Here is a 27,756-nt window from a genome sequence, read left to right as displayed (position 1 = left end):
TTTCCCATAATCACTCTACATCATTTTCTTTTTAATTGCCATGGATGGACCCTGGAGTTTGGAGGTTCTAGCAGGGGAGCACAGCTATCATATAGCCTTGACCACAGAACGGTATACTCCTTCCATCTGTGGTGGTCGTCATCTTCCACCAAGCGCACAGCTTTGGAATGGATGCACATGGAGTGGTGAGGAAAGAATGGGACACCTGCCTAGCCAGCCAGATCAGCTGAATCAACCCTGGTGATCAATGAGGTGACAGATGTCGCAGCCAGATCATCCTCACATCCAAAAATTATGACATACTTTTTCCATACAAAAGGTGGCAATCACATACCATCAGCACTTGAAGTGTTTAAAGCTAAACCCCTAGCAGAGTCATTATATGGGGCACAGATCTGGACCGGCACTCACCTTGGATCTACAGAAGCTTCCTGTTCCTGTTCCAAATGCTTCATTACACTTAGAGGCTAATCTCCCCTCTGTTGAATTACAGATTTGGTGTAGGATTTTAATTATTGGCTTCGCCTAAATTTAAACCCCACTGGTCTACTACCCTTAGTATCGCAAGATTGTCATGAGAGCACTTGGACTAAAATTGTCAACCAAAAACTTTACTTTTCTGGTTTATCACCATAACAGTTACGAACACTGGGTTTCAGTAAAACTAATAATTTAATTAGACATGATACTGAGTGACAGAATAATTTGACCACAATAAGGAAATTTTGCCCATGGTATGATTATTTTCCACCTAGTCATTTTGACACATTGGCACCCTATTTGCAAAATTTAACCATTCCAAAATACAGACACGCTTTCACTTTTGCAAGAATGAATAGGGAGGCCCCATTAGCTAAAGTGGTACCTCAGGTTAAGAACAGTTTCAGGTTAAGAACAGACCTCCAGAACGAATTAAGTTCTTAACCCAAGGCACCACTGTATTTACATAGTGCAAAAGGCTGCTATTCCTAATTTTTATTGTTATTACACAGGAAGAGCTGTGGTACTAGGCACCTGATGTTAATCAGTAGATCTTACTTGGATTTCAGAACACCCACCTCAGAACAGAGATAGCATGCTAGCTCACTTCAGCTGCTCTTGCATAAGCAGTCCTCCCTGATTGTTTAGCTTTGCAGCTGCAGCTCTCAAATCTCCCACTGGGATGAGACTCTTTGGGGCTATAAGTGGGTCTTCAGAGAAGTTCGCTCAGCCTACATCTGCATCCCCAGCTGTCTTCTCAACCGCTATGTCTTTCCCTCCTGGAGAACAGGCCACAATCCCCCGATGTGAGTTTAAGAGCTCCCATGCAGCATTGCGTGTGTGGCCTAATTGCATGTAACAAAACACTGGCTCTCACGAGAGAGCGGGGTGTTTTGTAGCGAATGCACAGATGAGGGAACCTCTCCAGGAAGGGCTGATTAATCTTGCTTTCCAAGCCACAGGGAATGCTCCTTGAGAAACAGTTTTGACTGTTCAAAAAAATGTACACATAAACATGGAGGACAGGCATATGCTTCGGGGTTTCGTTCTGAAGGGCAAGGGAGCAGGCAGATTGGGGAGCAGGGAGGAGGAAGGAGGCAAATGTATTCCTAACAGGCTGTGGCAATTTCCAGGCACTTCAGAAAGGCAGAGCAAAAAAACACACCCATTTCATTATCCGGGAAAAGAAGCTGAATGCACGGCACAGTGGGTCGTTGAAAGGATTAATATGGTCTAATTATGAAGACTGCTTTCCGACAGAGGGTTTTGAGGCACTTTATAAAACATTAACTAATCAGGCTATGCAGCAACTACTCCTATGGGGTCAGCCGAGTTAAATCCATGATGCCATCTGGTAAACTGAGGCACGCCAAAGTGGCAGGGGTAAATGAACAACAGAAGAAAGCAGCTATGTAAAACAGTCTATTTTTAATGGAAAGGACATAACACATCATTGTCATACCCCACAACTGTCCCAGGAAAACTGGGACATCCTGTTTATTCACACGAGAGCACAACAGCCATTTTGGGTGCCACAATCTCACCCTGAAAAAAAAGCCTCTTTTTCTTCAAGGTCGTGATCTTGCACAGGTCAAATGACTTGCTCGGGAGTGTAGCCTGGAAGACACACATCCTGGGTTTTGGGCTGGACATGTTGGAGGATATATGTTGCTCTCCTCGCTTCCCTAAGTCCTATTTACAACAATAAGTAGAGGGGTTGGGTTTTTGTTTTTGTTTTTTACGAAGGGGCACACCTGCATTTCATTTCCCTGCCCTTTCCCCTGATAAGAGTGATTTCTTAGCACTTTGGCAGAATGTGGTAGAAGACTGGAGTAAAGTTCTGGGAGGGAGTATATGTCCCAAGGCTTTGCTTCTTGACATACTTTTTAAGGCATGCACGAAACATTCCATCTTCAGGCCATTAACAATATGGCCTTCCTTTATTTGGAGCTGAAATAGTACACTGCAGAATTCTACAGCCTCAGTCTGCTGCCTCCTCTTTCTAGTTAATGGGTAAAGGGACCCCTGACAGTTAAGTCCAGTCGCAAACGACTCTGGGGTTGAGGCTCTCATCTCGCTTTACAGGCCGAGGGAGCTGACATTTGTCTGCTTCTGCAGACAGTTTTTCCGGTTATGTGGCCAGCATGACTAAGCCGCTTCTGGCAAAGCCAGAGCAGCGCACAGAAATGCAGTTTACATTCCCGTCAGAGCGGTACCTATCTATCTACTTGCACTGCATGCTTTCAAACTGCTAGGTTGGTAGGAGCAGGGACCGAGCAACAGGAGCGAACCACCGATCGGCAAGTCCAAGAGGCACAGTGGTTTAAACCACAGCGCCACCGGCATCCCTTAGTTAATGGGTAGAATGGCTCTAATGCTCTAGTTCTAATGCAGTAAAACATCTGGGGAATCTTTTGCAGCTTGTGGGCAGCATTGTTTCATAGGCAGCCTTCTGGGGGCCACATGCCAGTGGTGAGCTGGGCCAGAGCAAGAGGTGCATCTGTCACCTTTGAATAGTAAAATCCAGAGGTCTCTACATACACCCCGAACCACCACTTTTCTAGCCTCCATCCATCCAGCAAGAGGCAATATCACAGACTCTCCAAGTGTCCCTATTTCCCAGGGACATCCCTGATTTAGAGAAGCCATCCCAGTTTCTGATTTGACCCCAGAATGTCCCACTTTTCCTTAGGATGTCCCTATTTTCATTGGAGAAATGTTGGAGGGTATGATAGGATTTTCATTGGAGAAATGTATGGCGTTATCCAACCCCCAAGCTGTCTGAAGGCAATCCTGCACAGGGAAGGGTTTTTAAATGTTTGTTTTATTATGTTTTTATATATGTTGGAAGCTGCCCAGAGTGGCTGGGCAATCCAGTAAGATATGTGGAGTAAAAGGTAAAGGTAAAGGGACCCCTAACCATTAGGTCCAGTCATGACCAACTCTGGGGTAGCGGCGCTCATCTCGCTTTACTGGCCAAGGGAGCCGGCATACAGCTTCCGGGTCATGTGGCCAGCATGACTAAGCCGCTTCTAGCGAACCAGAGCAGCACACAGAAACGCCGTTTACCTTCCCACTGGAGTGGTACCTATTTATCTACTTGCACTTTGATGTACTTAAGTAAGATGTGTGGGGTATAAATAGTAAAATTATCATTATGGAATGGGACGTCCCTATTTTCCTTGGGGAAATGTTGGAGAGTATGATATCACAGATCAAGGACATGTTCAACACACTGAGGAGGGTGCAGAGCTGGGCCATTGAGGGGTGCAGTTTGAGGATGGGGGCATGTCCTGGAAAGATGTGTGTCCTGGAAAGAGTCCTCAGAGCCAGATAGAGAAGCCTGGAGAGCTTCACTCAGCGCTGGGCCTCAGTTCTCCATCCCTGGGATAGAGGGAGCAGAATGGAATGTGTCGGTGCTTGAGCACCACACCCACTACATCCATCCTGCCATTCTTCTGTCTGCAGCTTTGAAACAGAACCAGCATCCTACGTCCCGCAGTCTCAGTTGAGTCCCGTAGGAGAAGCAGACTAGCAAAGAAGAGGTAGAGGAGGCCACAAATAGTAATCAAGTGAGCAGGTATGTGTAGCAGGCTGTCAGGCAAGGCTGAGACTTTACACAGTGGGGCTCCAGAACAGGACCCGGCAGGATCTGCCAGTCAATCCAAGCAGGCCATAAGCAAAGCTCTAAACTGATGGAAGTCACGTTCCAAGGCAGCAATCAATTCTCAGGAGTTCCAGAACAGCTATTGGGAAAGGGAGCATAGCAGTGCAACTGGGTAAGTGAAGATTCTCCATTACAGGGTTTCTCAGAGCTTTCCCTCTTTATCTGCGAGGTGTGTGTGTGACACTTCTCTTTAGATCAGGGGTGCAGAACCTCTTGGGCTCCACATGCCAGATCGTTATCAGGATCTAACTTTACAAGCCAAATTTGAGGGATCAGCAGGGTTGCCTACCTGACTGGGACACAATGGCATCAGGTGATTGAGCAAATTGAAGTCCCACAGTCAGTGCTCAGGCAGTCTGATGGCAGCCAAAATGGTGCATTCAAAGGACAGAACTCTCTTGGACAGCCCATCGGGAGAAAGGATGCATAAGGCACTGAAGACTGACTGAAGGTGAGCCAGGTGAACTGTTCAGTTGTCACTGAGAGACAGCCACTTGGCTACCCTATATGACAGGACAGTGGTAGCTCATGTGCTGCTTCCCATCACCTGACCATTAAGCTAGCTGGCTGTGGCTGAGGGGTTTTTAGTCTGCACTGTCTGGAGGGCAGCATGTTGACTACCCTTGCTGTATGGCTCACACCTAAGAGCAACAGCAGCAAGCCCAGGAGTTTTCAGGCAAGGAACAGGGGAGAGACTGATTCTTCCTGAGCACCTGGCTTTGCCTAAGAAAGGTCTTGCCCAGAGAGAGCTCTGCCTGATATATCTTGAAGGGCTATGCAGTTCCTTCCTCTGGCTATCCCTCCTGCTGTTGCCTTGAGCCAAGGCTCTCAGAACACTTTCATTGATTCCCTTGGCACTGTACAACCAGGCCAATGAATTCAGAGTCTGAATCATTAGCCGCAACCTTTAGTCAGGAATGTGATGCAGTGAAGAAGTAGGCAGGAGGGGGAAGGGGAGGCGATGAATGGGGCAGGCATCTCTTTCTTCCCTTTCCCACCCAAGATCCCCATCAATCACTGTGCTGATTTCCCCAGGGACATCATCATTAAGTTCAAAAGTGCTGAGTCAGCATCGACGAGCAACCTTGTGGGGAAGGAGGAGGTGGTAATCAACCCTGCAGGCTTCTGCTGCAGGAGTTATGTTACACTACGACATAGTCCTTTGCTGGCTTTTAAACCATCCCCGATGAGCTGAAGGTAGCAGCTGTATCCCACAGGGAGCCACAGTAATGTATCAACTACGTGCTCATTCCCTTCGGTGCCAATAATCCTCTAGCACCATGCATAATGAATTCCAATAAGGACAGCAGAATGCTATGAGCCAGGTTTTGATATGTGCTTGGGTTTTGCTTTGTTTTTTTTAATAAACAAGGTGGCGATCTAGAGAGTTTAACCTAGGACCCCAGGTCCAAAGGTTCACAGGAAACTGCCTTATACTGAATCAGACAAGGGGTTCATCTAGCTCAGTATTGTCTTCACTGGCAGGTAGAAACTCTCCAGGATTTCAGACAAGTCTCTCCCACCCCTATTTGGAGATACTGGGGATTGAACCTAGGCCATTCTGCATGCAAAGCTGCAGCCCTTTAATGCCCTTTAATGCATTCAGAGTCATTCAAAGAATCTAGTCTACTTGAATCTACTTTCAATCCACATTGAACCATGGCTTGCATTCCCAGTATAAACAGGCTACTCTGCAGGTCAGGGAAACTAGCTAAAAAATAAGCCAATGGGTGATTTTATACAGTAGATTATCTGAAGTAGCAGTGCATTATCTGAAATACACTGCAGGATCCCTTGCAAAGCTTTAAAGGAGTAGTTCCAGGATAACCTTTAACCCTTGACAGCAACATGGCTCCACTTCTAATTCAGGCTGAGTCAAACCTTTTCTAGACAACCCTTTCAGTTCAAAAGTGAGCTTCTGTTGGAGGGGCTGCAAGGTATACACATGCACGTTTGGTGGGAATGTAGGATAGTAAGTTTTGGGATGAGGTTCTCAGACCTATTTCTGATATTTTACACTTTGAAGTTGATTATGGGACAGGTTCCATCATCTTTATTTGTGTGAGGAGCAAATAAAGGTATTCTCTGTAAATTGCTAACTATCCATCTCTTCACAACTGCACAAATGAAGACTGCATTTCCTGGGAACATGAATGACAACCTACCCTTCAATGTTGGTATGACCCGGTATGGCTGGAAACTTTGTCAAACTTACCCAGCAATATAAGCTACCCAAAGGTGAAATAAAAAGTGACCAGTTTCATGAAGCCCACACCCTTTTTCTCTCGTATATTAATTCCAATTTGGGAGGACCTTAGCCATCTCTCTCTCATGTTTCCTTTTAGTGAGGTGTGATAACATAAGTGGGACAATGTAATTTCTTACTGTGTCCCACAAAGGTTCTTTCATTTTCTTTTGTGTGTGTGTGTGTGTGTGTGTGTGTGTGTGTTATCTATATAAGCATGTTTATGTAGTACACATGTTGTTTTGTATGTTGTTTTTGTATTATTGTACTGATTTTTTTAGCTGTGGGTTAAACCACAGAGCCTAGGACTTGCTGATCAGAAGCAGAAGGTCGGCGGTTCGAATCCCTGCAATGGTGTGAGCTTCTGTTGCACGGTCCCTGCCCCTGCCAACCTAGCAATTTGAAAGCATGTCAAAGTGCAAGTAGATAAATAGGTACCACTCCAGCGGGAAGGTAAACGGCGTTTCCGTGTGCTGCTCTGATTCGCCAGAAGCGGCTTAGTCATGCTGGCCACATGACCAGGAAGCTGTACACCGGCTCCCTCAGCCAATAAAGCGAGATGAGCACCGCAACCCCACAGTCAGTCATGACTGGACCTAATGGTCAGGGGTCCCTTTACCTTTACTACTGATTTTTTTAATCATTAAAAAAAAAAGATTTTTATGGGAGCTTCTTGTGGTGGTGGCAAATGGGAAGGAGGTTTCCCAATCCCAATCACATTTTTCATTGTCTGTTCATGACATACATGTTCCCCGTTCTGATGCTTTTGGTTATCAAGGTATCTTGGAGTTTACATGTACCAAATTTCAGGGCTCTGGTTCAGAATCTGGCAGCTGGTTCGCAAGCCTAATATTAATAAACTTGGATGACAGTTCTCCTGCATGATGACCTTTCAAAGCATTTTTGAATTTTTATCCATGAATGTTACCATAGTGCACCTCCAGAATGTGTCATGCATAATCAGACATTCTTTATCCACCCTGTGCATAACAATGTCATGTCTCATCCTTCTCTGGTTGGTCATTATCACATATACTTTGTTTACAGTGATAGACTGATGTGGAGCCACAAAGTGGGGAAAAGAAGATCTATCCATGTGTGTCATAGGCATCTAGTTGGCCAATATGTGAACAGGATGCTGCCCTGATTGTCCTTTGGCTCGATCCAGTAGGCTCTTCTTATGTTCTTAAGACAAAATAAGAGTTTCAAGAGTTCCACTACTCATGAAATGACTTGTTCACAACCTGAACAACAGGTTCGCCTGCACGTTTCTAAAGATGAAGAACCAGTTCATTCCTATTTCCGTTGTGTGCCCAGTCCAATTGGGGCCAGGGAGTGTCATAAATTTCTCTTGAATGTCTGCTTGCTTGGTGCAATAGCTGACCTATAGAAGTTGAAATGCATTCCAGTAAAACTCTGAACAACTGTCTGGTGAGCCCCATGGGGGATTGGGAGTATTTGGCAGTACACCCAAAGAAGAAGAAACATAGAAAGTTATTTCAAACCACTTGGGACTGGAGGGAAAAAAACACCCAGATATCGAAATCTTGCCAGAACATCATTTCTCGTGGTGCTTTAACATTTTAGAGATCAGCCTGGTGAGCGCAGAGACATCTGTAAAATAAAACCAAGGAAGAGTATGTCTCATCCAGGCTCCTGGGAACTAGCGAGCTGCTTGCTTTCATGTTCATGGTGGTGGTTTGATGTTATTCTTAACAGTTCATCCAAGCCTTACCTGAGACTGTACAGTCCCACATTGGCTCATTACCAAACTCTTATGAAAGGGAAAATATCCCAGGAGGAAAAAGGAGCAGATCATGGGAGATCTGTTTTATTGTATGCATTCTTCTTAATGTAGGAGGGTAAGAGAGGTGTGAAGAGTTGACACCTAACCTTCCACACTGGATAGTGATTTGTGTTTTGGAAGGCAGAGGAAGACAAGCTGTGCTCTCCTCTAAAGAAGGTGAAGGGACCACAGCTCAACAGCACAGTGCAAACATTGCATGTAGTGCATCCCAGGTTCAATCCCTGACAGGTCCAATTAAAAGGATCAGAAAGAAGATAATGCAAAAGATCTATTTCTGAAGTCCTAGACAGGTCCTCCTGCTCAGAGTAGATGGATGAAAAGTCTGCCTGGCTCAACTAGGAAGGCAGAAGCCTACATGACTGCAGAAATTCAAGGTAATTTGCCCTTGAAAATCACATCCTCGGGCCTGGTTTATATGTTAACTTCAGTGGTGCTGTTCTTGCCACCTCTGGAGTTTACTCCATGTCACTCCAAGTAATGTGTGTGGCAATTATGGTTTAATGCCCTAATTAAACACTGCACAAGCTCTCCAGTTTGGTTTGGGACCTGGATCTGAGTTTGCCCCAGTTGGCCATAGACCTTTTCAGGTTGGACTGGGGATACTCTGAAAGCTGCCCACAAAATGCATACTATCTAAATGCAGAAGTTTTGTGTGTTCTTTAAAAGAATCTGCACAAAACAAGTTGGAATGGCACTATGATTGAGTGGCAGCAAGACTGAAGCAGGATGGAATTGGGTTGCTCGGTTTCACCCCTAATGACTGATAATGTTTTGCTAGCCTAATGTTGTGGGTGGGTTTTCTGGAGTAGAGAGAGAGCAACAGATGTGGTGGTAACTATTCCATCCAAGGTGTCAGGCTTCGGGGAATCTGATTCCTCCCACGGTGGGCAGCCAAGGAGTAGATAACAGGCTGGGGAAACCCAATCAGATGGGTGGGGTATAAATAATAAATTATTATTACAATGGTACCTCTAGTTACGAACTTAATTCATTCCAGAGATCCGTTCTTAACCTGAAACTGTTCTTAACTAGAGGCATGCTTTCGCTAATGGGGCCTCTTGCTGCCACTGTGCACATGATTTCTGTTTTCATCCTGGGGCAAAGTTTTCAACTCAAGGTAACTATTCCAGGTTAGCGGAGTTTGTAACCTGAAGCGTTTGTAACCTGATGCGTTTGTAACTCGAGGTACCACTGTATATAAGAAGTATCATTACAGTGGTACCTCGGGTTAAGAACTTAATTCGTTCTGGAGGTCTGTTCTTAACCTGAAACTGTTCTTAACTTGAAGCACCACTTTAGCTAATGGGGTCTCCCGCTGCTGCCACGCCGCTGCTGCACGATTTCTGTTCTCATCCTGAAGCAAAGTTCTTAACCTGAGGTACTATTTCTGGGTTAGCGGAGTCTGTAACATGAAGCGTCTGTAACCTGAAGTGTCTGTAACCTGAGGTACCACTGTATATAAGAAGAGTGCCTACCAAGTCCTTTATTCACTATTCACAGAGAGAGTCTTTGAAAAGTGTCTCTACATTGCAGTAATGGCATTACTCTGAGCAATCTCCTCCCCGCTTTTACTCTCAGTCACCAGCAGCTCCACCCCTTATATGGTGGTTGCGTACCACCCTTTGTCTATTCGCTTTCTGCTCTCCCACTTTCACAGCCCTCCTGGTTCTAGGAGAAGGGGTGTCAGCCAGCTGTTCTGGCTCTGCTGCTCCCCCCTCCTCCCCTTCCATTATCTCCCAGCTCTGCCCTTCTTCTGTCTCAGAGTCATGACCTTCTGCAAACCACCGTTGTAAATCTATACTGTTCTCCTTTTCTCAGAAAGGTTTGGGGGGGGGGAGGCATCCTCCACCATTCCTCTTCAGTCCTATCCCAGACACAAGGTAACGTGGAATTTCCCCCCTCAAAATTCATCTAGTCAGTCTATGTTCAACAACAGGAGTCTTCCACTTATTCAGAGCTGGATCCCACCATTAACTGCAACTTGCAGCATTGAACCCAGTTTAATTTGTCTCTCTTTCTCTTCTCTCATTGTATCTCTTTTGGCTTTCTTGGGGCATATCTGTACTGCACTTGTTTTACAGGAAGCGCTTCTCTAAGTAAATGCATACAATACCAAATGCAGTCATAGCATGGAGTTTTCTATCTTTCTAAATAGCAAAGTTTTAAAGAGCAAAGTTGGTAGTGGCATGTGTCAGGCTGAAACCCACTTGAGAGTCCTGCCTCACATAGTGGAAAACCCAATGTATTGATAAATGTATCTGAAGAAGTGTGCATGCACACGAAAGCTTATACCAAGAACAAACTTAGTTGGTCTCTAAGGTGCTACCTTAGACCTTAGACCGCGTCCTTAGGGACGCAGGTGGTGATGTGGGTTAAACCACAGAGCCTAGGACTTGCTGATCAGAAGGTCGGCGGTTCACATCCCCATGACGGGGTGAGCTCCCGTTGCTCTGTCCCTGCTCCTGCCAACCTAGCAGTTTGAAAGCACATCAAAGTGCAAGTAGATAAATAGGTACCGCTCCGGCGGGAAGGTAAATGGTGTTTCCGTGCGCTGCTCTGGTTTGCCAGAAGTGGCTTAGTCATGCTGGCCACATGACCCAGAAGCTGTATGCCGGTTCCCTCAGCCAATAAAGCGAGCTGAGCGCTGCAACCCCAGAGTCAGTCACGACTGGACCTAATAGTCAGGGGTCCCTTTACTTTTTAAGGTGCTACTGGACAATTATATATATAATAATAACTGTGTCAGACCAACACGTACCTGAATATGTCACTTGATAATTAGGGCTTTCCCTCATATCTTCTTGTCCTGTACCTAGAAAGCATAGGTCTGGGTGGTTTTCCCCTTGCCCTGCTCCTTTCCCAGGGAAACTTGCTCTTTAACTCTAAAATGGAACAAATGGCAATCCATAGAAACCCAATTGCTCAAAATCTATATCAGAATACATTTAAAACATGCATTTGGGGAAGAAGTATTATTAGAAATGTGCATTTTGAGAGAAAAGGAATAACAACAACAACAATGTATTGTTTATTGATTTAAGGAATTACAGATCATTGCCGAAAAGAAGGCAGAAATGATTTATGGGTTAACACATGCAAAAGATGGGATGCGGGTGGCACTGTGGGTTAAACCACAGAGCCTAGGACTTGCCAGTCGGCGGTTTGAATCCCCGCGACAGGGTGAGCTCCTGTTGCTCGGTCCCTGCTCCTGCCTACCTAACAGTTCGAAAGCACGTCAAAGTGCAAGGAGATAAATAGGTACTGCTCTGGGGGGAAGGTAAATAGTGTTTCCGTGCGCTGCTCTGGTTCTCCAGAAGTGGCTTAGTCATGGTGGCCACACGACCCGGAAGCTGTACGCCGGCTCCCTCGGCCAGTAAAGTGAGATGAGCGCCGCAACCCCAGAGTCGGCCACGACTGGAACTAATGGTCAGGGGTCCCTTTACCCTTACTTTCCATGCAAAAGATACACAGACTGGAAATAGATTACTGTATTTTTCCATGTATAAGATGCCCCCATGTATAAAACGACCCCTGGTTTTTTTAACCCCAAATTAAGAAATTAAGTTGTTTAACTTTTTTGGTGGGGTGGGGAAGGCCACTTCCGCCAATCACTCACCCGCCTGTCTGCTGCTGCCAATCGCACACCTCAGCGCAGCCGCCAATTGTCTGCCCACTCGCCTCCACCAACAGCCCACCCGCCCACTTGCTGCAGCCGCCAATTGCCTGCCTGCTTCACCACAGCCGCCAATCACCTGCCCAATTGCCGCAGCCAGTTGCCAGCAGGCCTTGCCGCAGCCACCAATCACCCGCCCAATTGCCGCTGTCAATCTCCTGCTTGCTGCTGCCATTAATTGTATGTCCCCGCTCTGCATTCACTATCTGTGTATAAGGTGACACCCATTTTTTGCACCCCCTTTTTTTAGCAAAAAGCATTGTCTTACACATGGAAAAATACGGTAGATTGCCTATCCCTACTCATAACAGGAGGAGGAGGTGATACAGTTCACACTGTATCCTGTCCATTTCACCCATTTCCCAGCGACAGTGGCACAACCAATGGCAGTAGCACAGTGACAATGAGAGCTCTTCCCAGCAGCTGTTGGCTGACAGCCAACATTTCCCAGCCCAGACATGATCTGGGAGCAATGCTACATGTCAATGTAACATTTCCCAGGGGTGTGTGTGTGTGTGTTTCACTTCCTGCATATTTATTTAAAAAGAAAAATATAGGCAGAGCTACATGTTCTGTGCAAGAGGGGGGGAAGTTATAGTCATGTTCCAAAACAATGCAGATTTTGTGTCATTATGACATGCATATATTCCCCCCCCCCAAAAAAAAATATTTCACATTAAATCTGTTTGTTTGGTTTGAAGGGCGCTGAAAATTCTGGATAGTCCCCATAGCCCTCACCCAATCACTAGACAGTGACTTTGATGGAGAGCAACCACTTTGTATGCAGAAGGTGCCAGGCAGAATTCTGGAATTTCCAGGCAGAGTTGGGAAAGGCCCCTGCTTAAAACCACGGCAATGGGAGACTCTGGGATCACAAATTTCAGCGGTGCCCTGTGCAACACTAAAATTTGTTGTGCCCCCTGCCTCTCTTGCTATGTTCTACAGCATTGTTATGGAGCCTCTGGCAGGGCAATGCCCAGTGAGGTTGAACTGGTTGAGTTACCCTAAAACCAACTCTAACCATGGAGAGACACTGCCAGTGTGGTCCTAGAGATGTTGGAATAGTCCATCAAAAACAGCAATGGGAACAGAAATTGCTGGTGTTTGCTTATTCTTCCCATGTCTGGAAGAGAAATCAATCCAGCGATCGCTTTTCACTGTTCTGTTTGGTTTTTGTCCTTAAATGATACACAACAGATTATGCCACACACACACACCACAATTTGCATTGTGTTTCCTTTCCATTGAAACAAATGGGGTGGAATATGATAATGGCCACATGTCTTATGTAGCCTATGTAATTAATTACATAAATTACTTAAATGGTTTAATTTCACCACAGCAGTCATGCCATTTTTGGCAGAAGGCAAACTGCAGCAGAACATAAACAATGCTGTATGCAACAAATACAGGGCAAATGGAAAACAATTCCTTCTTGCAACCCCAGTGGTGTCCTGCAGATGTTACTGGACGACAGTTGCAATCACCCCAGGCGGCATGGTCAGTGGCCAGGAATTATGGGAGCTATAGTCCAGTAACATCTGGAGGGCCCCACATTTCCAATCTTTGGTGTGGACAATTCTGAGCTAGAAAACTGCAATGGCCTGACAGCTTCCCAAACTTGAGGCTCCCAGGGCCTAAATGTGACCAAAGTACTTTGCTCCTCATACAGAGTTACCATTTTGTGCAGCCTGGAAAGAAGCATACTTTCTCTTAAACAAATGGAAGGATGGCAGAGAATCAGCTTTTAAAAGCATTGAGGAGTTTTGTTCCTTTGCAAGAGATTGTGAATTCAAGGCTGCCTTTGTTGCTTCAGAGACTTTGCTGCATTACTGATGAGGCTGGGAGACTAAAGGTTTTACAAGCGAGTTTCATTCTCCTCCCCCCAAAAAACCCTTGGCTCAGTAATTCCTTGTTAACATGATAAGATTAAACCTGTGTCCCAGTCAGAAAGTGGTGATTTGACTGTATTGCTTCCATCAAGTATTCACGTTTGTAAGATTTATTTTTTTTAAGATGTTGTAATCTAAAGATAAGTGTAACTGTCTGCAAGCTTCCCAATTCTCCTCAATCTGATTACAATGGCAGTCAAAGGACAGGAGCTAATTAAAATGCCAATCAAGGAGAAATGGGATTCCTTGGTGTTTTAAAATACAAACATTTGTAGTTTCTGCAATTTTATTCTTGTTCAACTGGTGGAAGACAACCTGCAGTTCTATCCTTGACTACCAAAATTTCAAGAAATGCAATTATGAGCATAGAAGCCAATTCCTAAGGGCCATGGGGGCTTCAGCCCCCACAATAAAATAGTCGAGGGGGCCAGGCCCCTGCAAAGCTGATGGGCATTCCCATTCAAATGCTGTGTGTGCACTGCGTCATGTGATCAATAACGTGGAACAGGGCTTACCTGGGCCCCCACAATATTCTATTCAAGTTGGCACCCCTGATTATGAGGATGTACAACTTGCTAATAGTATATCATTTCTTACCAATTAGAGTAATCCAAGGAACACCTGTCCCCAATAATACAATGAATATTCAGAGGTCCACTTCATTTTAATGGAAATGAATTGCAGGGGGACAATTGAATATCTAATACTTCTTACTTTTGTAACATGCTCTTATTCTTGCAAACATTTGTTTTAATAGCATCTTAAATAGAGTTAAGAGGGAATAGCTTCTTCAATATTGTCCACTGCTGATTTTGAATATTTTCCCATTATTTTGGGGGTGTTTGGAGCTCTGTGGTTTATTTGCTATTTGAACTTCATATCTTCCAATGCTCGTTTTTCATATTTGACAACTAATATTAGACATGTTTTAGTGATGAACAAATTTGATAGTATTTAACAGCTGGTGTGCAATTGTGTTAGCATTGGATGGTTGACACTCTATAGTATAGAGTGTGATAAAGTTTTTCAAATGGCATGCAATGGTACATAGCATTTGACTGTTGACTGCATATGCGATGCACACCTGTTGTAACATCAATACATGCCAAACTGTTTAAGGGTCTAACTACATATTCCATTGAAAACATAGTTTGCAATGATGCCAAAAGCTGTTTTTAAAAAGCAGGGGGTAGTTTCTGTCAGCAACACAAGGCATGGGGAGGGGATATTTAACTTCCTTCCCCCATCATGATCCCATTGGTGCCAATGGAAGCTTTCTTCCCATAGTTCTAATTGCAGTGTGGGGGTGGTTTTTTTAAGGAACATAGTGGGAGAGTGAAGGGTTAAAGGCCTTCACCCCATGTGCAATGGTGCCCATGGAAACAGTGGTCCCCATGCCTAGAATTAAAGGAAACATTCCCTGATGTGGCTGAAAATGTTGTATGTAACATAATGTGTAGTTAGGCACTAAAATACTCACATTTGTAATCCATCAAATTGAAAGTTACACAAGCACAATCTGAGAGGGAAACTTGGGAGTAACATAAAACTTTGAATATTTGGGGGGATATATGTATACATTTCAGCTCTTAAAATCACAGTTAGCACATGGAACCTAATACAATATTTGTTATAACTTCCTCTCATGAAGAAGCAATAGCTTCAACTTAGAAAACCAGTTTCTCAAATCAGATTTTCCTTGATATTAGATCAATGGTACTATCACCAATCATTTTTTTTAAAAAAACCCTTTATTGAAATTCATAGATAGCATACAGTATCTTAAATCCACACATGCAAAGAAAAAAAAACCTTACATAAATTTACAGTTAAATATTAAATTACTCTTTCCACTTATTTTCTAACTAAACTAAGATAAAATAAAATAAAGTAAAATAAAATAAAGTAGACTTCCCATCATTTCCCAATTAAATTGACATTTGTAATATTGAATGTACTAAGATTTACTAACTTACTCTTAATATATTTTCTAGTACTTTCTTACAACATGCCGTACAATTTTCCCTTATTTCTTAATATTTACTTTACACAAGAGTCATTTGAACGCTGCCATAGATGTTATATCACTGTTACATTTTTGTAAATATCTCTTGAACATATCCCATTTTTTAATAAATGGTTGTTTTGTATTACCCCTTAGTTTATTTGTCAATAGAGCCATTTCTGCGTAATCTAATAATTTGTTCTGCCATTCCCTTAATGTTGGTACTTTCCCCCCTTTCCAGTTTGATGCACTTAGTAAACAGGTGGCAGCTGTTGCGTATCACCAATCATCATCACTGTTATATTTAGATCTTTCCTGCACTTCTTGGAACCACATATCCGAATAGACATAAACTTGGCAAACTGGTATCATACATCATGGTTCTCACTGCAGAGTTCCCAAGGGGGAAAAAGGTATTCTTTTTACCAGTAAAAGGACCAAGCAAGGGAACTCTTGAGATCAGGGATGGGGAAGGCCTCTAAATGTTGCTGGATTCCAAGCTCCAATCAGCTCTAGCTCCAGTTGGAGTTTGACAGCATCTGCAGGGCACCACATTGGCTGCTCCTGGTTTAGGCACATGTGCATTCAGGGGCAATGAGGAGGGGAATCTGGAGAGTTATGGGGGCCAGATAGAGAGAACTGGAGAGCTGCACTTGGCAGCTGGACCTGAAGTTCCCCACTTCTGAATCAGGAAGTTGGGCAACCTTGCAGTTTCAATTACCAATGGGTCCTTCATACAGGTGCCTGGCTCTTCCTGGAATTCAGGTCAGGAAGGTTCAAGTGTTATAAACAAGACATACTGGCCACCTGCACGTTCTCCGTTTGGCTTGTGGAGTTGGTTTGCAATGTCCAAAGAGGAAATTTTGTCAAAACGTTGTGTAGGTTCCACAATGTTCTGGTACAATCTCTCCTTTCAAACATCACAAGCAAGCCCTGCCAGCCAAAGGGGGCAGAGATTGCCCTTGGCAGCTGTTGGTGCTTGTTTGTAACATCTGAAGCTGCAAATCCAATTCATGAAATCAGGGATAATGTTTAAAGTTCACACTCTAGCCTGATGCAACTCCATTTGGTAGTAAAATGAAATTTGTATAAATTGGCAAATATGTTGTTTACATGCTTGGGCTATGCTTGAGTTTTGCCCATAGCAAATGCAGACAGTAACTTTGGTTTCTGTATAAATCATGATCTCATGTGTATAGTATATTTTATGCATAAGCGTGTAGCTTTATTGGTAAGTTACAATGGTATTTTATAGTTCAAGTGAAAAAGCGTAAGTGCTCCTAAGCATATGTGCTCTGAATTTCCAAGCCATTCCCTCTGGATTCGGTGGGACTTGCTCACTAGTAAATGTGCGTGGGATTGCAAACTAACTACTAGTTTTCAGTTTGTGGTGCTATGAGAAATTTATCGAAGTATAAGACTTTGCCAAAGAAAGAGGCCATAGTGCAGAGGTAGAGCAAATTCTTTGCATTCATAAGGTCATGGGTTCAGTCCTCAAAGTCTCCAGTTACAGAAAACCAGGTCACAAGTTGAATAAAATTCCCTCTCCAAGGCCACAGGGAACCATGGCTAGTTCCAGCGGCGTAGCGTGGGTTGTCAGCACCCGGGGCAAGGCAAGTAATTTGCGCCCCCTAACCCGGGGCAAGGCAAGTAATTTGCGCCCCCTAAACCCTAACCTGCTGCCGCTGCCAGCTTCTTCTTGCTGCTGCCTGGGCTGGGGTATTTATGGTAAGGTAAACATGGCGGTGGCGGCGGGTCCGTGTCAGGTGATCTGAGGCGAGTTGCCGCTGGCGCTGCCGCCCAAACGACGCCGCTTGCCCGGAGGAGGAGGGCAGAGAGGCGAGGAAAATGCAACATGGCCCAGCAGCTGCAGCAGCAGCGGCGGCGGCGGGGCTGTGAGGAGGGGCTGCCTGGCGCACCCTCCGCGGCCCTGACGCGCGGGGACCGCGGCGAGCGCTGAGAGCCGCTGCCAGCTCGTCGGTTCCGCAAGACATGGGGCTCTGCTACAGCCTGCGCCCAAGGCTCTTCGGCGACTCCGGAGGCAGTGAGCGCCCCCCCCAGATGTTGCGGCCGGTGCAGCCGGCCCCCCTGCACCCCCCACGCTACGCCACTGGCTAGTTCAAGCCATTGTTGGGGTCAAGGTTTTTGGAGTACACGACCCCAAATTCACTGGTTGCCAGGGCATTTCTGGGCCCAATTCAAAGTGTTAGATTTCATCTTCCAAGCTCCAAATGGCTTTGGATGTGTTATTCTATGGACCGCCTACAGCCATATAAGCTTGCCAAGGTATTAAGAGCTGCCTCAGATGCTCTGCTTTTATGCTTACGTGTTGGCAAACTTGGGATGGCAAACTTGAGAGAGAAACAAACGGGACCTTTTCTGTACTGGTCCCTAGTATGTGGAACTCCCTCCCCACAAGGTGCATATAGCTTAGCACCACAGGTTTTTCAGTGGGCCTGAAAAACCCATATTTTTCAAACTTCTTTCTCTTAAAGAAGTCTATACTTTGAAAGCAAGTTAAGGAAACTTAGGCCTGCTACCTATACTGTGGTACCTTGGTTGTCAAACTTAATCCATTCTGGGAGTCCCAGAACTGTTCGAAAACCAAGGCACGGCTTCCAATTGGCTGCAGAGCTTCCTGCACTCAATCCTAAGCTCCAGAAGCCACGTTAGACGTTCGGCTTCCAAAAAACATTTGCAAAACGGAACACTCACTTCCAGGTTTACGGCGTTTGGGAGCCAATTTGTTCAGGAACCAAGCCATTCAACAACCAAGGTACCACTGTATTGTAATTTATATTGGTGTTTTAAATAAAGCACAGGGAGCCTGTGACCCTTCGATCTTTTCTCTTTGGGGGAAATCCAGCTCCCTTGAGCCTCAGGCAGTTTGACCAATGGTATGGGATAATGAGGGACGCGGGTGGCGCTGTGGGTAAAACCTCAGTGCCTAGGACTTGTTGATCGTATGGTCGATGGTTCGAATCCCCGCGGGCGGGGTGAGCTCCCGTCGTTCGGTCCCAGCTCCTGCCCACCTAGCAGTTCGAAAGCACCCCTAAGTGCAAGTAGATAAATAGGTACCGCTTTATTGCGGGAAGGTAAAGGGCGTTTCCGTGCACTGCGCTGGTGCTGGCTCGCCAGAGCAGCTTCGTCACGCTGGCCATGTGACCCGGAAGTGTCTTCGGACAGCGCTGGCTCCCGGCCTCTTAAGCGAGATGAGCACGCAACCCCAGAGTCGGACACGACTGGCCCGTACGGGCAGGGGTACCTTTACCTTTACCTTATGGGATAATGGGAGTTATCCATCAAACATCTGGGGGGGGGGGGCACAAGTCCCTGTTGTACACCTACCGGAATTTCCATTCCATCGACTGAGATATGCAGGTTGTGCTATACAGCCTTTCCTTTGCCTGTCCTTCCAGAATAAACTAAAACTCTCTGTTTTGACATTCCACTCATGTGTTATCCCCCAGGTCCTAGCAATGCCAATTAGGTCACAGTTTCCTTCGTTCCTTACAACTTCTCACTCACAAGGGACTGTGTATCTTCATTTTGTCTCTCAGAGGGCAAAAGGACACTTGGAAAGCTAATTAGCTTGATCCTCTGTGGACTGCAACCATTTCTTGAGTTGAATCAGAGCATTTTATTAGACGTCATGTTAGGAACTCCTGGTGACAGGCTGGAGCAGGGAGTTCACGCCAAAATTTGGCTGATGGAGAGTCATTGGGGTAAAAAGTCTCCATAGAGATATTCTATGTGGTTATAAAATGACCACACTGAGCAGTGTATGGGATTATGGCATATATAGTGCCTCCCATCACTATTCTGGAGGCAGTGCAGATAGTAGTGAAAGGGAATTTCACCCCCAAGCCTGCATTCTAGCTTCTTATGTTACTTCATACTTGCTTTCTCTCAGAGATGGAACTAGACACAGGCAACCACCTGAGGCACTAGACTTTAATGGGGAGCAGGGGAGCTACCATGAGCTTTCTACTCAGCTAGCTATTCAACAGATGAAACAATGACGGCATAAATACATACACTGTCATGTGACAGACAACAATCCCATGACTGCAGACATGGGGAATGAATCTCCAACACAGAGATCCTCATCCCTGCTCAATGCAGTCCTCCTGTGGTGATGGTGGTCTGTTTGTTCTCTTGCTCCCTTTTATCCCCTTACTGAAGTAGGTATTATTTGTGACACTGTCATATATTCAAAGGACCTGTTGTCCTGCCTTAACACAGTATGGATCAGGAAGTTCCCAATCACACAAGGTGTCTACATGAATAGAGGCAAGCTCCCTGCTGCAAATGGTCACCCTCCAATTTGGCAGTGGGGAATGGCAATGGTACTAGCAGAGCTCACACACCCATCTCCATGTGTTACACGTCCTCATTAATATAATGCTTGAATAGAACTATAGTCAGTGCCCTATTAAACTTAGCAGCTCCATGGCATTCAATACGATTGGGTCATCAATCATTCCTTCATACTCTTGTTCCGCAGCAAGATCCTAGGAAGCATATTTACTTTTAAAGTCTCACTGAGTTCAGTGGGATTTCATTCCTGTTAAGTGACCTTAAGGTTGCAGCTTCAAACACTTTCCCTTGTTATCAACATTTTCAGTATCCTCTTAATATAAGCAATTAGTCTTTCTATAAGTAAGCTATATAAGTATCTGGCCCTTATCAGCATTATTTATTTATCCTGTAGAATGCAGCAAGAGCAGAACCCTGAGTGGGTAGGAGGGTCAAGCTTCCTTGCCATGTTTGCATAAAACAAACTGTCATCAAATATCTCTTGTTGCCTTCTCATACTTGCATTGCTCCCAGGGACTGCCTGCTTGTCTCTCCAAGTCAGCACTGCCCCCTAACACACTGTCTAATAGCTTATCACATGCTGCAAGAGAAGAATTTTTGGCAGCCATCCATGCACAAGGGAGATCTCGCTTGCACCCCGTTATCTATGTTTTCTGGAGGTGCCACAAGGAACTGGCTCAGTTTCAGATATTCTTTATGCTGAGAATATTATCACAAGAGGCAACATTTGCAGAACTGGTGCTTTGTTCTAGCAAACCCAAAAGGTTGTTCTGCACACTCGCTTCTTGGAAGACCTGTGCAGAGGTCCAGCTGTTCCTACTAACTGGCAAACACATTTGTGCAGGCTTCATTGGTGTTAAAAAATACGACTTACTTCTGACCCAGTGAGGCTCAGGGTGCAAGTGAGGCTCAAGGTGCAGGGCTAGCCAGAGCAAGCCAAAGATATTTTGCTACCTATGGTAAAAGAGAAGATGGTCTCCTTCATCCTCTGCAGATTCAGAAGCTACCTGTATTCACATTGGCATTGAAACCATCAAGACTGGTGATGGGAAAGCAGTCTCCACTGAACCTGAGGACAGCAGGCAATCTTCATGTCGGGGTGCAAGGCAGGTTGTGCAGCACACACAGCTCTGCCCTCCAAACAACTTGCTAGGGAGTACTATTCCCATCTGCTGTTGTTGAACTGCAACTTCCATTATCCCTGACTATTGGCTATGCTAGCTAGGGCTGATAGGACTTGAACTCAGTAACATCTGGAGGGCCACAGATTCCCTATCCTGGTGCATAATGCCTCTTTGGATATATGCCTTTCCAGACCTTGGGTTGTATCTAAAGTTAGTCGCATGCAGAGGAGACCCAGTGAATTTAATGGGCATGACTAACCTAAGTCTTCTGTCTGTTGCTTTTAGAATAAATCTATGGGGGTTTTAGTACCTGTTGTTGTTTTTACGCTTTTGTATATTTTGTATAGTATGGAAACCATGAATTCTGGTATGTGTATCAACAGGTTGGGAGGGGATTTCCCCAAAAGAGCACCATTGCAACTAAGCATGCTCAGTGGTCACAGAATGCTCAGAGGCTGTATGGTGTGTGTGTAGAAAGTGAAATGGGATGAGGGATGGAAGGCAGTTGATGGAATCCTGCACAGCTGTGCTCTGCCCTGCAACAGTTTAGGCACACACACAAAAATCTGCTTGAATGAACTCTCTCTCTCAGCCATGTTGCACACAGAAGTCAAAATACTCTGTTGTCGTTATTTCTCAAGGTTTAGAAGCCTGACTCAGACATGACTCAGCCACTGGCAAATATTAACCATCAAAACAGATTGTGTCCACCTACTGAGAATACAACAGAAATGGGAAAGCTCCCACTTTGTAAGAGACACACATGGCTAAACAGGGATTTCATCAAGGCGGGACTTTAGGGGCAACAGTCTAGGGCACTCACTCCGCAGACTGAGCAGAAGGGTCATCCTCAAATGCAACAAGGCTGGCTGACTGTGTTTTGAAGTACTGATAACTCACAGCTTACAATAAGTGCATTTAACTTGTGCACATTCAGCTTTCTGCACTTGACAAAAAAGGGGGCAGGAGTATGGAAAAAAAGATTTTGGGTTCAATGGCGGGTGGGATTGCCAATGTGTTTTGTCTATATACAATTTTGACTTCAGGTACTATCCCTGGAATGTCACCCCTGTGTAAGTTCTTTTTTTTATAATAATAATTTTTATTAATTTTAACATATAAATTATAATACATACCACAGAACTTCATCACTTATATAATCTTTTTTGGACTTCCATCAGCACCTCTGATGATCTTCCGTTTTGCCCACACCACCCCAGTGTAAGTTCATGCCTGTGTGTGAAGCAGTAAACATTATCTGAATAGGTCCCTTTAAGACCAATGGACAGTGCCCATCAGTTCCAGGTTTTCCACTTGTAAAATGGAATTACATTCTCTTTCCTTCTCTGCATGCTCCCTGCAACCTAAATCTGCCCCAGAGGGTTGGGGAAACCCATAGAACAGATTCAGGTAGTCTGCTGGGTAAGGGGAGAAGGAAGAAGCTCTGTTGTGCAAGTAGAAAGCTTTTTGCGGACAGAATGTGTTAGCAGGATATTGCCCATCAAGTCCAGAGCCTAAACTTCCTTAACTATGCCACTGTTGCTGTGTCACGTGCCTTCAGGCTACATACCCTGGGTCCAAATGATACAATACAAATTCATGGAGCACGGGTCTGACAATTGCTACTAGTCATGATAGCTAAATGGAACCTCCAGATTCAGAGGCAGTATATTACTAAATACTAGCTGTGGTGAGGCAAACAATAGAGAAAGCTTGTTGCCTTCATGCCTAGCTGGTGAAGCCATCTAGCTGGCCACAGTGAGGAGGAGGATACTGAAGAAAATAACCTTTTAAGCAGGGTTTCTCTTACCTTCTTATATAATTCCGTGTCAATGGGGTAAGGACTGTTTCCATTTGCAATACTTGGCCCAATGGTGTGCAAATCCTCAATCCTGTACACTCATGAAACTTCAGCCATTATAGGTTATAGCTGATGCTAGTCCTACCCCAAGTAGACCTAATGAAAATACTTATATTCATTCGTTTCAATGGGTCTACTCTGAGTAGAACTTAGTTGGACACAACTTAGTGTAGCCATGTCAGAGACACTGCTTGGGTAATATGAATTCTGTGGGTTCTGCATAAAGACAACATATTTTTCGGATGGGTTATTTTAAGAATCTGGCGTATAATTGTAGGTTATAATTTGCAATTCTTATTACCTGAAGTACTTGTAGTGCATACAGAAATTAGATTTTATATAAAAAAAATAAAACAAAACTGAGAAAGCTCAACCAAATTCACAAGTTTATTTTCACAGGCAGAAGATATCAAAATAGTCCTCACCTTGTTTAACAGCTGTATTGCTAGGTGTGTGTGGTTCCTTATACTATACATTTTCTTGACAAATACATAGATTCATAATGTAATATTTAAATTGGATCATCGGTAAGACACACCCACCCACTCACACCCATTTTAAGAGGAATCTTATGATTTGGGCGCTTTATGCTTAATGCCAAAGCATTTAGCAAAGACTGTATGGCGTCCAGGGCTCACAGGATACTAGCCACAGTGGCCATGTTCTACCTCCACTGTCAGACGCAATATGCCTCTTTAGACCAGTTGCTAGGATTCACAGGTGGAGAGACTACTGTTTTTGGAACAGAATGCCATACTAGGCTGGCCTTTGCCCTGATCCAGCAGGGCTCTTTGTATGTTCTCGTCTGTTCTCATTGTCTAAGGTCAGGAAGATATATTTGACCTTGTAGGGAAAGAGTGGAAGAACCCATGTCTGAGCCCCTCTCTCCTCACCACTATGACTTCTTGAGTGCCAATGAGAGAGAGCAAGAGAGTGGTGTAGTGGCTAGAGTGCTGGACTAAGACCTGGATAGACCAGGGCTCAGATCCCTACTTGGCCATGAAGCTCATTGGGTGACCTTGGACCACTCATTGCCTTTCAACCTAACCTATCTCACAGGGTTGTTATAGGGATTAAATGAGGAGGAGAACCATGTATGCCTCGTTGGAGAATAAGGTGGGATATAAATGCAATAAATAAATCATAATAAATAAATGTTGATAGGGCCAAAGGGGGTGGGGAATGTCAGGGAAAGAGAATGTTGGGAGGAAGATTGGATACAAAGGACCTTGTCCTTTCACAGCAGCCCAAAATGCCTCTTGAATTTTGGAGAATTCCCCCCCCTCCAGCTCTGTTGATGGAATAAATCAGTCTCTTTTATAGTAATGGAAGGGGGGAAATTGTGGAGGGGGTAATATGGCCAGGACAGAAGAGCGCTCCGCTGTTGTCAATTTTGCCCTGCTGGCAGGAGAAAACTGCCTTCAAATAAATTCTTCCTACATCAGCATTGCAGTCTTAAATGTTTGGAATCATTGCAGGTGGTAAGTTTGCTTTATTGTGATAAAACCAAAGAAATGGGATATATTTTGTTTTCAATCCAGCATTTTAGCCTTGTGAACTATTATTTCCAGCACATGATGGATGGAAATGTGTGGGCTTTTAAACATGTCTTTCACGTTTGTAACTCGTTTGCTTCTTGCAATTATAAATTGGATTTGCTTGTTTTATATATAGCCATTACCTATGGCTTCTAAGCACAGAACCACACATTAGTTAGCAGGTAGAAAACATGGGAGGCCGCAACTAGCATGTGCAATAAGCTGTAAAATAAAAGTTTACCCTCAGTCATTCAAATCCAGCTCATCTATTAGATGGCTGGCACATGTGGGCCTGAAAGTGGACCTGCCAAACAAGGCACTGGGAAAAAGGAGGTAACATGAATTCTGGGAAGGCAATGGAAGAGGAGAGCATAAACCAAGGGTTGGAAAACTAAGGCCCGCGGGCTGGATCTGGCCCAATTGCCTTCTAAATCCAGCCCACGGATGGTCCGGGAATCACCACGTGGATCAGCGTGGATCTGATCGTTTGGGCTGCGCCAGTGTGCTCGTTCTTTCCCTCTCCCTCATACGATGGCAGCGAAGGTGCCTTCTCCCTCCCTCCCTCCCTCCTGGCTTTTCCCTGCCCTGCCTAGAGGAGGAAGGGGGCTGGGCTTTGTTGGTGCCAGCAGCAGCACAGTGTGAGTGCTTGAGCGGCCGCCATTTTAAGCAGGCTCAGTTAGGGCTTTGTTGCTGCCAGCCCCTCTCCAGAGCACTTTCACATGCTGCTCATTATCCCCGCTGCTGCCAGCCCCTGCCACTTGCAAGACACAGGTAAGCAGCCACCGAGGCTCGTCCAGTGCTGTGGAGAAGGGAGGGGAGAGTTGGGGGGGGGGGGAATGGCTTACCTGAGTAGAATGTGTCCTTTTATTTAAAATTCATCTCTGGGTTATTTGTGGGACCTGCCTGGTGCTCTTACATGGAATGTGTCCTTTTAAAATGCTTCTCAGTGTGCATAGGAATTCGTTCTTCTTCTTCTTTTCAAAATATATTCCAGCCCCCCACAAGGTCTGAGGGACAGTGGACCGCCCCCTGCTGAAAAAGTTTGAGGACTCCTGGCATAAACAAAAGGAAAGGTGCTCTGTCCAGGTTACACATTCCACTTAGGATGCTCTAAAGCAGGGCCAGAAAGGCCTGGGCAGGGTGTGTAGCCTGAGGATGGGTCCCCATGGAGTTTGGAGGATAGAATGTGGCCCCCAGACCCGAGGTTCCCTATCCCTGCCCCAGAGAGTCACCCCTACTCAGCACAGACACCACTGGCAGCATGGATCAGAAGCCTGATTTAGCATGAAAGTATCTTCATGCATAAACTCAGGAAATGCAAAAACCCAATTGGAGTCACATGCATTAAAAAAGCCATCTAAAAACTGTATTGAAATTATCTGCTGTTCCAACATAAATTTGACTGCAACATTGTTTGCTGGTCTCATCATTACCTCCCCAAGATGAACTGTATTTGCTATGCACCATTGCCCAGATACTCGCTTAACCTAGTCCCTGTTCCTTTGAGCTAAAGGTTGCACCATAAATAGATTTTGCATTTTGGACGCATTGCTGGTTCTGTGGCTCTTGATAATTTCAGCTCCAATTTACCCATGTAAATCCACAATAGCTCTGCGGAACCCTTACTACTTTCTATATGAGTTGAACGCATAATTTGTCTCCATGTCTCTAATGGGTTCCTTGGATTCCTTATTCTTGTGTGCGTTTTGTTCCATTTCATAAAAGCAGTAAGACTTCAGGCAGCTCATTACTAGGTGATTATTACTGTGCTCAGCTGGCTAAAGCCATTCAGCCATTGACTTCCTGGCATGTACCAGGATGAAGTCATGCAACAGGCCCAAACCTTTTGGACTAGAACCACACTGAACACTGGTATCACTTGCAGTTGTTGAATTTGATCACAATTCACAACAAAACAATTTATCCTGGAAAGCAGAACTGCCACCTTTCCCAAAAAAGAGGGGCTGGAGAGACCCCAGTCTAGCAGCTTGCTGATATATGCATATACATAAGTTCTTTACATATTTTTTCCTCTATCACATGAAGCCTCACAGTTGAATATTTAGCTAATCTGCAATGAAAAGCGTTATGTTGGGAAAAGGTGCTTATTTTACAAGAGTTAACATCTAAGGTTGCCTAAAAGCAATTCAATAAGTGAACCTTGAGGACCATCAGGCAAAATATTTGAGGGATTTCAAGGGAGAACCAAACAATTGATAAGGATCCTGAAATTTTTCATGGGTAGTTCAAACACTGTCTATGCGATATGAACACACCATAAGTGTGGTATTTGATCAGAGGCTAACAGGAGCTGGAGTCCAACACAAGTCCCTCTTCCCCGCCTTTCCATGATGGGTTCCACCCAACTTATTATTAGTAGAGAAGCTTTTGATGATCAGCAACCAATCTCCACATTCCAGAAAGGAAGGTACCTACTTTGAGAAATTATGGTGAAGTTTTCTGGTAGCAAGACCCTGTGTCAACTTTTCCATGCTGAGTGTCCAGTCCAGAGGTGTGTGTTAAGCTTTCTACTGCTTGTATTTCAATAAAATTACCCTGCAGAGGAGACACTGCCAAAAAATCTGTGCCAAATCAACACATGCCAACCTGATAAGAGGCAAAAAATAACAAGAGTTTGCTTTGTTGAATGGGCACCTCCACCAACCACAGCTTTCTACACTCTCCACTTGGAATGTACTGCTAAAAACCTTTCTGCCCTCTAGCTGCTGCGAGGAGACCAGTATGAGTGCTGAGCACAGCCTTGGAACACATATTGCAGTTCCAACTGATTCTCCAAAACTCTGTGAAAAGGGCCATGCCATCTTCCTCCTGCAGCAGCAGGAGGTAGCAGCTGTCTAGATACTGAATGCTAATAGGAAAAACTTGCAGAGGAACAAGAAGGCTGCAATGCATCAACTTTTTTCACCTATGTTTCGAAGCTCTCACCACTCACATGAGTAGGGTACCTGAATAACCTCCTTATCAGGCTGCAGAATGATAAATGCCCATTACCACTTTTCTTTTTTAATGAAAGAGGGGACATTTTCAGCTGTACATCATCTTTGGCCTGGTAACAAGGAATGCAAGGAGCTCACCGTCCAAGTCAAAGTGGGCTCCCCCACCCCACCCCATTCACTAAAAATA

Source organism: Podarcis muralis, chromosome 15, assembly GCF_964188315.1.
Source record: "Podarcis muralis chromosome 15, rPodMur119.hap1.1, whole genome shotgun sequence".
In the NCBI taxonomy this organism is placed as follows: domain Eukaryota; kingdom Metazoa; phylum Chordata; class Lepidosauria; order Squamata; family Lacertidae; genus Podarcis; species Podarcis muralis.
The sequence above is the reverse complement of the archived record's forward strand: the minus strand, read 5'-3'. Positions refer to the sequence as shown.